Genomic DNA, 13,377 nt, shown 5'->3' with positions numbered 1-13,377 from the left:
TTTACATGCATGCAAGCAAAACACCCACACATGTAAAATAAAACATTTTAAAAATACTGTGTAGCTGGGTGGTGGTGGTGCACACCTTTAATCCCAGCACTTGGGAGGCAGAGGCAAGCAGATTTCTTGCTCTCACTCTGTAGACCAGGCTGGCCTCGAACTCAGAAATCTGCCTGCCTCTGCCTCCCAAGTACTGAGATTAAAGGCGTGTGCCACCACTGCCTGACCTCCTTTTCCTTTTAAAAGATTTATTATATGTAAGTACATTGTAGCTGTCTTCAGACACACCAGAAAAGGGCAGAGGGCATCCAATCAGATTGCAGATGGTTGTGACCCACCATGTGGTTTCTGGGATTTGAACTCAGGACCTCCAGAAGAGCAGTCAGTGCTCTTAACTGCTGAGCCATCTCTCCAGCTCTCGCTCTGAGCCCTGCTCATTCCACAACACTGCTGATCTCTTAACACTAATTTCTTAGCTCCAGTAGTCCCTTCTATTTTTGACTAAAGCCAGAGTCACATGGCTGAAGCTGCCAAGTTCTGCTGCTTGCAGGAGCTGGAACATGGCTCCCTAGTTTTATTACATTATTACCAGCTTTGTTTTCCAACTCCTTCATTGCCTAAGCTTGGCAGTCCTGGATCTTTTTCTATAGATTGACCTTGAACTCAGAAATTTGCATGTGTTTCTCCTGAGCAATAGGATTAAAGGTGTGGTCCATCAAGGTTGGATTTAAACTTTTCTTCACCTAGAACTTGCTCTTTCTCAGGCTGATCTTGAATTCAGAGATCTTCTTGGCTTTATGTCTTGGGATTAAAGTTGTGCACCACCATGCCTGGATCTAAACTTTGCTAGGTAAGATCTTGCCCCAAAGTCCCACTCCTTTAATTCAATCTAATATCCTTGAACAGAGGATTAGCTCCACTTCATTTGCTGGTGCCCTTTCTAATACTCGAATCATACATTTTATATTTTTCTCTTCTAAACTTGCCACACTTTCAAAATGCTCTTCATAAGACTTATCCAGAGAATAGTTTCTGCTAGGTTTTTTTTTTTTCTTTTTCTTGGATATTTTCCTTTTTTTTTTTTTTAATTGGATATTTTCCTTATTTACATTTCAAATGTTTTTCCCTTTCCAGGTCTCCCCTTTTAGAATCTCCCTGTCCTATCCCCCCTCCCTCTGCCTCTATTAGGGTGTTCCGCCACCCACCCACTCCCATCTTCCCTCCCTGGCAACCCCCTACACTGGGGCATCTCCTCCCACTGATGTCCAACAAGGCCATCTTCTGCCACATATGCGACCGGAGCCATGGGTCCCTCCATGTGTATTCTTTGGTTGGTGGTCCAGTCCCCAGGAGCTCCAGGGGGTCTGGCAGGTTGATACTGTTGATCCCTCTATGGGGCTGCAACCCCTCTCAGCTCCTTCAGTCCCTTCTCCAACTCCTCCATTGGGGACCCCATGCTCAGTCCAATGGTTGGCTGCGAGCATCCTTCTCTGTATTAGTTAGGCTCTCGAAGAGCCTCTCAGGAAGCAGCCATCAGCAAGCACTTCCTGGAATCCACAATATCGTCCAGGTTTGGTGACTGTATATGGGATAGATCCCCAGGTGGGCAGTCTCTGGATGGCCCAGAGACTTCAGTGTCTGCTCCATACTTTGCCTCCATATTTCCTCCTGTGAGTATTTTGTTCCCCCTTCTAAGAAGCACTGAAGCATTCACATTTTGGTTTTCCTTCTTGGGCTTGATATGGTCTGTGAATTGAATCTTGGATATTCTGAACTTACTAGTAAGTACATACCGTGTTCTGTTAGGCTTTTTTGAGACTTCCTTTATCAATGCAATTAATATAAATCTCTTTATCTTAAACTCAGGTAGACTCTTCAGACAAGGGCAAAAAGCAGCCATATTCTTCACAAAAATACCATAAAAACAGCCTCTATGCCACATACTAAAATTCTCCTCTGAAACCTCTTGGGCCAGATCTGCACAGTTGAAGTTACTCTGAGCAACAAAGTTTTCCACATTCCTACTTTATGGCCCATTAAGCCCCATTTAAAGCATTCCACCATTTTCCAAACCCAAAGTCCCAAAATCCACATTCTTCCCAGCAAAAGCATGGTCAGGCCTATCACAATACCCCAGTCCCTGGAATCAACCTCTTAGTTAGGGTTTTACCCCTGTGAACAGATACCATGACCAAGGCAACTCTTATAAGGACAACATTTAATTGGAGCTGGCTGACAGGTTCAGAGGTTCAATCCATTATCATCAAGGCATGGCAGCATCCAGGCAGGCATGGTGCAGGTAGAGCTGAGAGTTCAACATCTTCTGAAGGCTGCTAGTGGAAGACTCAATTCCAGACAGTTAAAAGTAGAGTCTTAAAGCCCATGCCCACAATGCCACATCTACTCCAACAAGCCCACACCTCCTCTAATAGTGCCATTCCTGGGCCAAACATGTACAAACCATCACAAATGGCAACCTAGACTCCAATGTTATTTGGAACCTTTACAATTACTATGCATGATTGGGGAAATGGAAAGAGATTCCCTATGTCCATGTCTGTCCGGGCCCACGGGTCAGTCAAACAGGGTCTGAGGAACCACCTGTGGAGAGAACGGGGAGCGAGGAACACAAAGAACTGACAGCAAGTCTGATTGATCAAGCTGTCAAACTTTATTTTTCCCAGGTAGGTTTTACGCCCATGAAGCAGGATATGGGGAGAGGGATGACACAGAGTCGCTTTGCTTCTGGGAGAATGCACCTGTTCCCAAAAGCAGGAGATTGGCTAGGTAAAACACAGCAGGAGAAACAGAACAGAATGGGTTGCTAGGTACCTGTCCACAAGATCTATAGCTATTTGTTCTTAACTGGAGGTAGTACTTTCCTACAGAGGCCTCAACTTTTCCCACAAAAATCTTAACTAATCTAGTACTTTTCCACCAAGGCCAAAACTTTGTAACTAAGCACTTATGGCTGACAAGGCAGTTAACATTTAAACAGGGTCGCTCCCAACAAAAGCCTTCTCTTATCTCTGCTCCAAGCCCTCTCTCTGTTCTTCCTGACCCATTACCCAGCTCCTCCTACCCATGAAGCCCAAACCAGGTGAGTTCTCTACTGCTTTCACTTGGCCTCAACCCACAGCTCCTTTTCTGGTCTTTTCTGTCTCCCTTCTCCCTCTCCAGCCACAGGCCATGCTTGTCAAATCTTGCTGGCACTCACTTTATGCCCACTGGTGGCCCTTGACCTGCTAGTCATTCCCACACTGTGATGGAGCCCCCTCTCTAACTCCCCTTACCCAGCCCACCTCTGCAAGTAGTGACAGGGTGGATGGCTTCTCACTGAGTGAACTCTCTCTGATAGAAAAAAGACTGGGAGCCAGGCAGCGGTGGCACAGTCACCAAACCCATAATCCCAGCATTCTGGAGGCAGAGGTAGATAAATCTCTGAGTTTAAGGCCAGCCTTGTCTACAGAGCTTGTTCCAGGCAGCCAGGGCTATGAAGATGAAAGGAAAAAAAAGATTGGAGTCCTATATCACTAATCTCTCTCTCTCTCCACTTCTATTAAAGAATTCTGATATATTGTCAAATCATACAAACTTTGTTTGTTTGTTTGTTTGGTTTGTTTTTTTCCAAGACAGGGTTTCTCTGTCTAGCCCTGGCTGTCCTGGAACTCACTCTGTAGACCAGGCTGGTCTCAAAATCAGAAATTTGCCTGCCTCTGCCTCCCAAGTACTGGGATTAAAGGTGTGCACCACCACACCCGGCTCAAATCATACAAACTTACTTTCCATGATGTTTACAGGATTCTCACCACCATCCTTCTCCCAAGGAGCACAGGTGAGTCAGACTGGGCTGAAGTACGTGCAAGATGAGGTCCACCAAAGTAGGCTGTCCACCTGGCTGGGACTGAGATGGTCCCTGATTGGGGTCCTGGGAGGGACTACAATACTCCAGAGGGCATTTTAGCTAGAGATCAATTTATTACTTGCCTCCTTACCAGTCTTTATAAGGAAAGTGGCCATCCAGGACAAACATGAAAACCCATCTCAATTCCTAGACTGTGTTAGAAAGCTCTCTTTTAACAATGCAAATCCTGAGACCCCCATATAGGAAACAACTCCTTATGACCAACTTCTCCCAGATTTTCCCTGATATTAGTGACAAACTTAAAAACCCAGAGAACCACCCCACCCCCGACTCCACAGGCAGAAGTCTTAGTGCTAGCCTTCAAAGTGTACCATGGGAGAGATGAGAAAGCCTGAAAACAGCAGGTGTGGAGGCACATACCTTCAATCTCAGCACTTGGGAAGCAGAGGCAGGTGAATCTCTGAGTTCGAGGCCAGCCTGATCTACAGAGTGAGTTCCAGAACAGCCTGGTCTACAAAGTGAGTTCCAGGACAGCCAGGGCTACACAGAGAAACCCTGTCTTGAAAAAAAAAATTGAAATTTTCTTTTGTCAATGCATTTAATAAAAATCTCTTTACCTTAGCCTCAGATAGACTCCTCAGACAAAGGCAAAAAAGCAGCCACATTCTTCACCAAAACGCCACAAAAACAGTTTCTAAACCACATACTGAAATTCTTCTTCACTGAAACCTATTGGGCCAGGTCAGCACAGTTCAAGTCACTCTCAGCAACAAAGTCTTCCATATTCCTACTAGGATGGCCCATTAAGCCTCACTTAAAGCATTCCACTGCAAAATAAATAAGTAAATAAATAATAAAAAGCATTCCACTGTTTTCCAAATCTAAGTCCCCAAATCCACATTCCTCCAAATAAAAACATAGTCATGCCTATCACAACAATATCCCACTTTTTTTAAAAATTAATTAATTTATCATATGTAAGTACACTGTAGCTGACTTCAGACACACCAGAAGAGGGCATCAGATCTTATTATGGGTGGTTGTGAGCCACCATGTGGTCGCTAGAATTTGAACTCAGGACCTTCAGAAGAGCAGTTGGTACTCTTAACCACTGAGCCATCTCACCAGCCCCAATATCCCACTTCTAATACCAACTTCTGTCTTAGGGTTTTACTGCCATGAACACATACTAAGACTAAGGAAACTTTTTTTTTTTGGGTCGAGACAGGGTTTCTCTGTGTAGCCCTAGCTGTCCTGGAACTCACTTTGTAGACCAGGCTGGCCTCGAACTCAGAAATCCGCCTGCCTCTGCCTCCCGAGTGCTGGGATTAAAGGCGTGCGCCACCACGCCCGGCTACTCTAAGTTTCTTACTACCTGCCCATTTAAGCATTTATTTTACCTATATGGGTATACTAGTTGTCTTCAGACACACCAAAAGAGGGCATCGGATTCCATTACAGATGTTAAGAGCCACCATGTGGTTTCTTAGAATTGAACTCAGGACCTCTGGAAGAGCAGTAAGTGCTTTTAATCGCTATCTCTCCAGCCCCCAAGGAAACTCCTTTTAACTGGGGCTGGCTTATGGGTTCAGAGGTTCAGTCCATTATCATCACGGTGGGAGCATGGTAGCATTCATGCAGGCATGGTGCAGGAGGAACTAAAAGTACTATATCTTCATCTGAAGGATGCTAGGAGAAGACTTGCTTCTAGACAGATAGGACAAGATTCCTATGCCCATACCCACAGTGACACACTTTCTTCAACAAGGCCACACCTCCTAATATTGCCACATATTCAAATATGGGCCATAGCATATTCAAATCACCACAGAAAAGGTGCCTGTTAAAACCAAATAACGGGAAAGAAGAGACCAAGACAAATTTTTCTGATCAAGGCCCAATGTTTACTAAGAGTCTGTGCTTATAAAGGGGGAAAGCCCAGCCCCTGCCATGCTGGCAATAAGGCATCAAGAGCAATTAGTCTGACAGCACTTGTTGGCAGTAAGTTGTCAGTAGCCAGGTTGTCAGTTACCTCAGGAATTTCTCAGGAAGGCAGGTTCAGACTCTCAGCAGGTAGCGTCTTGGAGAACAGCGCAGGTGATAGAACAATAGACCCATCTAGGTCGGAAGACTCCACCCTAGGTGGTCTCCTTAAAGTCTCCTTAAAGAACAGGTCTGAGTCAGCCTGCTCAAGGCTGGGGGAGGCTACACACACAAGCTGTTGTCTGGCTTTAAGAAAAATTCTCGTTTCCATGCAAACAACTTAAAAACCATTAGAGAGAAATTGATGAGCTTAGATCTACCAACAGTGGAGAAGAGTGACCTCTGCCTCCTCCACAGGGAGGAATGATGTTTCTATGTCAGCCAGTTAGCTATAGTAAAGAACTGACAACTCCTGACAGATGTTCAAAAATGTAAACAACAGTTCAGTGCCTCTCTGGCTGATGGATCACTGATGGTCCTGTATGGAGTTGGACACTACTCTCCCTAACCCTGCTTCTCCACCAAACTACAGGGACCAGAGACCTACAACCCCTGAACATGCCCTGATGGTGAAGATCATGCTTGCCCCATGGACTTCAACACCCTCACACAGCAGGAAGTAGTTTAATGATAATGTTGTTTTCTTTCCTGACTCCTGATTAGTTATCAATACTAAACATAAAAGGGAAGAAAGCAGGGAAAAGGGCCAAAGGAGGGACAGCCAGCCACTGGCTTGAGCCTGGCTCTTGAGACCAGGCAATCCCCTTCCGTAGGATTCAGCATTAACAGCAGAACGATGCTCAGGACAGCTCTGGACTTTTCCACCTTTCCATGCTCACTGTGCATGGTCCTAAAACCTATAAGAGCCTTTCCTTCACGCAGCCCTCTGCTGTAGCTGTTCTCACTGAGACAGCCGCCATTCTGTGTCTCTCTCCAATAAATCTCATGTGAAGTTTGATGTGTGGTGTCACTTTGTGGTATTCATTGGCTCCCAACTGCCAAGATGCCCTTGTGTCAGAAAACCCTTTTTAAAATTTATTATTCTATGTATATGAGTACACTGTAGCTGTATAGATGGTTGTGAGCCTTCATGTGGTTGCTGGGAATTGAACTCAAGACCTCTCCTCGCTCCTGCCCAGCTCGTTCCAGCCAATCCATTTTTATTTACTATTCTATGTAAGTACACTGTAGCTGTCTTAAAACACACCAGAAGAGGGCGTCAGATCTCATTACGGATGGTTGTAAGCCATAATGTGGTTGCTGGGATTTGAACTCAGGACCTTCGGAAGATCAGTCAGTTCTCTTAACTGATCTCTTAACATCTCTCTAGCCCCAGAAAACCCCTAAGCTCTGAGGGAACCCTTCCCTTTTTCCCAGGGTGGAGCAGGTTTCTCCTTAATGACGTTTATTTCTCATTGTAGGCCAGCCTAGGCGGTGAGACCATCCTTCAAAAAATGCCCCACAGAGTAAATGGCCAGGCATGTACACACCTTGAGTTCCAGACTTTGTGAGACTGGAGAACAGGATCAACTATAGTTGGGGCCTCTGTGCTGCCTTGAATGAGAAATGCCCCCATAGACTCAGGCATGTAACACTTGGTCCCTAGTTGGTGGAGATGTTTGGGAATGTTTAGAGGGTGTGGCCTCATTGGAGGAAGTAGCATCTGAGACAAAAACTCTTCCTTCCAGAAGTCACTTTTAGTCTTGGTGGAATTTTTTTGTTTTTTTTTTTTTGTTGTTTTTGTTTTGTTTTGGGTTTTTTTGTTGTTGTTGTTGTTTGGTCTAGTCTATTGAGACAGGGTTTCTCCATGTAGTCTTAGTTGTGATGGCTATTCTTGGTTGTCAACATGACATCAGAAATGGAAGGCACACCTATGAAAGATATTCTGCTTGGTTTAAAGTAGATGAATCCACTTCTAGTCTGGACCTTTGAAGGGAGAAGACACACCTTTAACATGGGCTATACCTTCTGCTGGAAGCTCATATAGGGACACAGAAGGAAGCTTTTGCTCTTTGCCTGCTTGCTCTTGCCTTATTAGCGCATCAATTCCTTTACTAACATTGAAGCCTACTTCTCCATGATTCCAGCAGATACAGAAGACCAGATGAAATATCCGGCCGTGTGGGACTGTATAACAACTTGATTCTTAGACTTTCCATCCACAGCTAGCTACTGTTGGACTAGCTAGAATGCAGACTCTAAGTCATTCCAATAAATTCCCTTTATATATGTATTCATTCCATAAGCCCTGTGACCCTAGAGAACCCAGTTCCAGCTGTCTTGCAACTTGCTCTGTAGACCAGGCTGGCCTTGAACTCATTAGTCTGCTTGCCTACTGAGTGTTGTGATTAACATCATGTGCCACACACCACATGGCTTAGTCATGTTGTTTTATCATAGCAACAGAAAAGTAACTAGGAGGTTGGTGGTGGCAGTGCATGCTTTTAATCCCAGTACTTGAGAGGGAGGCAGAGGCAGGCAGCTCTCTGAGATCTCTGAGTTTGAGGCCAGCCTGGTCTATAGAACAAATTCCAGGACAGTCATGGCTACAAAGAGAAACCCTGTCTTGAAAAAACAAAACAACCACAAAAAAGAAGTTGGTATTATAGAGTGGGCTGTAGCTCTAACAGACTTAACCATGTTTTTTGGAAGGACATGGAAGACTTAGGAATTTTGGACTAAAGATAGCAGTTGACCCCTGTAAGAAAGTATACAGATCATCTTAGTCGCAGTAGGAGCCTGGAAGACAGTCATCCTGAGAGCGAGCAATGTGGACTGTAAAGGCCCAGCTCAAGAGGTTTCAGAGGGAACAGCATTAGTAACTGGGCAGGAGCCGTCCCTGAACTGTTTTGGCAGAGGATGTGGTAGCCTTCTGCCTTGTCTGGAGAACTTGCCTGAGATTAAATTTAAAAGCAGTGGTCTTATTTCTTTGGTGGAAGGAATTCCAAACATATGTTGAGTCTGTGGTTATGGTTGCCAATGCTTATGCAAATGCTTATGAAAAGGGGCAATGGGGCAGAACGAAACATGACAGGTATATACTGAATTGTGGGAAAATACCCTGGAGGCTTAGTATTACACTTGAGATCAGCATCAGTAAAGACAGGCTTGCTCTGCCTAAGGGAACAAAGAGAATGATGCCCTCAGAGCAGGACTCCACCCAGCTAAGCTTTCTTTCTGCAAGGCAAAGGTAGCCTATGGCAGGGGAATCCCAGTTGGAAGTCCTTAAGAAGCCACTGTGTGAAGCTGTGAAAGTGAAGTCTGGGGTTGCACTGAAAACCCCAAGATATTGGAGATGCCAGATTCATGAGTTGTCTGGCAAGGAGTGTGCACACAGGAAGTGGAACCATCCTGACAGAGAGATGTGTTGCAGGCAGCAAGGCTGGACACAGAGCCATCTCAGCCCTCTGACATCAGACACAGAGCTACATACAGGCTTTAGAGTTCGCCCTGGTAGCTTTTGGTCTTTTAGTAATTTTTCACCAAGCACCCAATCCTCCTTTTGGAAAGGTAATATGTATTCTGTGCCATTGTATGTAACAATTGTATAATTTGCCTTTTGATTTTGCAGGAGATTACAATTAAGAAATTGTTTTGAGTCTTAGAAGCATCTATGGGCTTTTAAGCAGTGTTGAGACTGTGAAAGACTAGGGGAACTTTTGATCTGAAATATTTTGCAGTTTGGTAAGGCTATGAGTCTATGTAGTCAAATGGAATGTGGTGATTTGAATGACAATGGCTTCCTAAAAGATGTTTGAGCATTGGTCCCTGATCCTGATGCTGTTTGGGTAGGCTAAGGAGGCTGTCTTTGTGGAAGACTATGTCACCACTTCCTGCTGATTAGGGGCAAGTTTGATCTTCACGGTCAGGATATCTAATTTCTTCTTCTTTACATACAACTACTTAACAAACCACAACCAACAGCAACCAAAAAGCACCAACCTACCAACCAACAACCTACCCTTCTTGGGGTCCTAGCATTTATACACCCTCTGAAAAGCCCCCAGAATTCAAAATACCACACAAACGCAGAAACCATCTGTAGCTGGCAAATCATGCTTCTTCTAGAGAGTGAGGCAAATCAGACTTAGCTGCTGTGGACAATCTGAAACACAACACCTGACGCATAATCTGAAGCAATCCCACACCTCTGATTAAAACGAAAGCATCTTCTTACAGTATTTACGTGGTTTTTGTTGGGGTTTTTTTGTTTGTTTTTGGTTTTTCGAGACAGGGTTTCTCTGTATAGCCCTGGCTGTCCTGAAAATCACTTTGTAGACCAGGCTAGCCTCGAACTCAGAAATCCACCTGCCTCTGCCTCCCAAGTGCTGGGATTAAAGGCATGAGCCACCACGCCCGGCTCTTGCCTCCATTTTCTGACTGTTGGAATCATAGGAGTGAGTTACCAGATCCAGCTAGTGTCACTTTTTTTTTTTAAAGATTTATTTATTTTGTGTATGTGAGTACACTGTTGCTGTCTTCAGACACACCAGAAGAGGGCATCAGATAGTTGTGAGCCAACATGTGGTTGCTGGGAATTGAACTCAGGACCTCTGGAAGAGCAGTCAGTGCTCTTAACTACTGAGACATCTTTCCAGCCCCTGGTGTCACTTTTAAACAGGACTACACTTGGGTCTCACGCAGGAAGATTAGAAGTTCAAGCCTAGCCTGGGATACAGAGGGAGACCCCGTCTCAAAAAAGGAAAAACCAGAGTGGCCAGATTGCTTAGCAGGTATAGCCACTAACCCAGCCAAGCCTAAGATGATCCCCAGGATGGTAGAAGAGAACTAACTCTTGGCAGTGGTCCTCTGTACAACACAAACAGTTATATATATATATATATATATACACACACACACACACACAAACAATCAAACTTAGGTAAATGAACAAGTAGAATAAAGTTGTGTGCATAGGACTCCACAATATTGTAGTCATGCACTCTGAAGGCAGAGGAAGGTGGATCTCTATGAGTTTGAGGTCGGCCTGGTCTATAAAATGAGTTTCAGGTCAGCCAGCCAGAACTACACAAAGAAACCCTTTTTTTTTTTAAATTAATTTATTTATTATATGTAAGTACACTGTAGCTGTCTTCAGACACTCCAGAAGAGGGAGTCAGATCTCATTACGAATGATTGTGAACCACCATGTGGTTGCTGGGATTTGAACTCTGGACCTTTGGAAGAGCAGTCAGGTGCTCTTACCCACTGAGCCATCTCACCAGCCCAAGAAACCCTTTCTTGAAAAAACAAAACAAGAAAATGGGTTGGAGAGATGGCTCAGCCATTATGAATGCTTGCTGCTCGTCCAGAGTTCAATTCCCCATACCTATATGATGACCTTGAACTCAAGAGATCCTCCTGTTTCTACCTCTTTGAGTGCTGAGATTAAAGGCTAGGCATAGAAAATGCAATCAGAAGCACCAGGTATGATGGTGGGTGGTACATGCCCTATAATTCTAGCGCTTGAGGAGGTGGAGGCAACATGAAGAGCTCAAGGCCAGGCCTGTGAGACAATGCAGCAGTTAAGAGCACTGTTCTCAAAGAAGGACCAGGATTCAATTCGCAGTATGTACTCACAACTCCATGTAATTCTAGTTCTAGGGATCTGACAACTACTTCTGGCCTCTGTAGACACCAGGCACATATAGGTGCATATATACTACAGGCAAAACATTAATATCAAATTTAGAGACAGGGTCTCTCTACATATGGCTGTCTATCCTGGAACTCACTATGTAAACTAGACTGGATTCACGGAGATCCTCCTGCCTCCCCTTGAGTACCACCATACCAGGCAAATAAAATAAAAAATAAAGAAAAGAAAAAGGTTCAAGGCCAGCCTAGGCTACATGTGGTCTCAAAACCTGGGGAGGAATCTAAAATAGCAAGGTCAGCAGGTACATTGAATGCTGTCCAAGATGTTTTCATGACTTGATCCATGCAAAACTAATTGCCTGCTTAATTTATAGCTTGTTTTGAAAAAAAAAAAAAAGGCATACTATACCACTGAATAAACAAGATAGCAGGTCTGCAGGGTAGGATGATGCACTTAATTCCAGCTCTTGGGCAGCAGAACTCAGGCGGATATCTGTGAGTTTGAGGCTAGCCTGGTCTCCACAGTGAGTTTCAAACTAGTCAGAATTGCATAGTGAGATCCAGGCCAGCCAGGGCTTTGTAGTGAGAGCCTGTATAAGGGGAGAAAAATAAAAATCAACTATTAGATAATAATAAAAGACAGAAGATTGGCATAAATGTAATGCACCAGGAGACACTGGAAGGAATAAAATGTTTGAGACCAGCTCAGGCTTCATAAACTCTGCCAAAAAACACCAAACTAAGAGCCAATGTTGATGGAGGACCTTGTTTATTTTGCTTATCTGGTGAGATTAAGTGTATCTTCAAAATGGGCTGCTTTCCAACTTGGAACCTGAGCTCCAAACACATGCCAGGAAGAGAGTGTATTTGAGAAGTATTTGTTCGTGTTCATTCTATTGGTGTAATGCAAAGCCTTCTGTCATGTGCAGAATCAAGAAACCAGCCATGATAAATTTATTTTCTGGGTGGGTGGGAGAAAAGGGCAGGGTCTTACTTACGTAGTCCTTGCTAATCTGGAACTCACTGTGCAGACCAAGCTGGCCTGGAACTCCAGTGAGCCTCCTGCCTCCCAAGCGTTGGAATTAAATGCCTGGTTCCTCACCTCCCCCAGTACCCCCCCCCCGAAGTATGACAAATTTAAAATTAACAGGTGTTGAGCAGCTCTCAGAAGTACATGTGGTTTTCATTACCTGTTTCCCTTCCGTTTCATGTCTGGATTTTTAAGGTTACAACACTACACGAAGTTATTTCTCCCGAGGCCACTTTCGTATAGTGCACTAAACTCGGAGCCCGCCCTCCATCTGTCCAGTTGTAGGGGTCACCGAAGGACGGAGGACCGCAGCCTTTATACTTGACTTCCTTCGTTTCTTGGTTTGACTTAAAACTCCAGGTGACCTTGGTGCTTCCCTTCCTCCCCCGTGAGGCGTTCCTGTTTTCCATCACCTGAGATGCAAAGGCGGGGTCGCTCCGTCCCCTCGGAACGCCAAGGGGAAGATGCTGGGCGACGGTTCCGCATCCTGCTGTTCAGACACAGGCTGGCCACCTCCAGCCCCCCCCGCCCCCCCCCCGCCTCTAGGAAGGCGACAAAAGCGGTGCTTCCTCTTGAGTTCCAGCCCCGCACGGATGCAGACCCGAGGTGTCAGCGTCGCGCAGGCCTTGCAGACTTGCGTCCTCTGCAGAGGTGGCAGCTCCCAGACGTGACCTTAGGTCCCCGCAGCACGCGGGTCACATGGGGACACGCACTGCCCTGCAGACCCGCGCCTGGGGCCTCTGCAGCGGAGAAGGCTGTGCGGAGCTCCTCCGAGCTCCTCGAGGCACGAGTCTAAACGCAGGGAACCGCTGCCTTCCTCAGATTACCTATGGCCGCTCCAATCCTCTGGTTTCTAAACGCAGGAGGCCCTCATCCGGGGGAGGGTCTTTCCATTCCGCAA

This window comes from Mus musculus, chromosome 8 (assembly GCF_000001635.26).
Source record: "Mus musculus strain C57BL/6J chromosome 8, GRCm38.p6 C57BL/6J".
Lineage (NCBI taxonomy): Eukaryota > Metazoa > Chordata > Mammalia > Rodentia > Muridae > Mus > Mus musculus.
Note: the sequence above shows the minus strand (reverse complement) of the source record.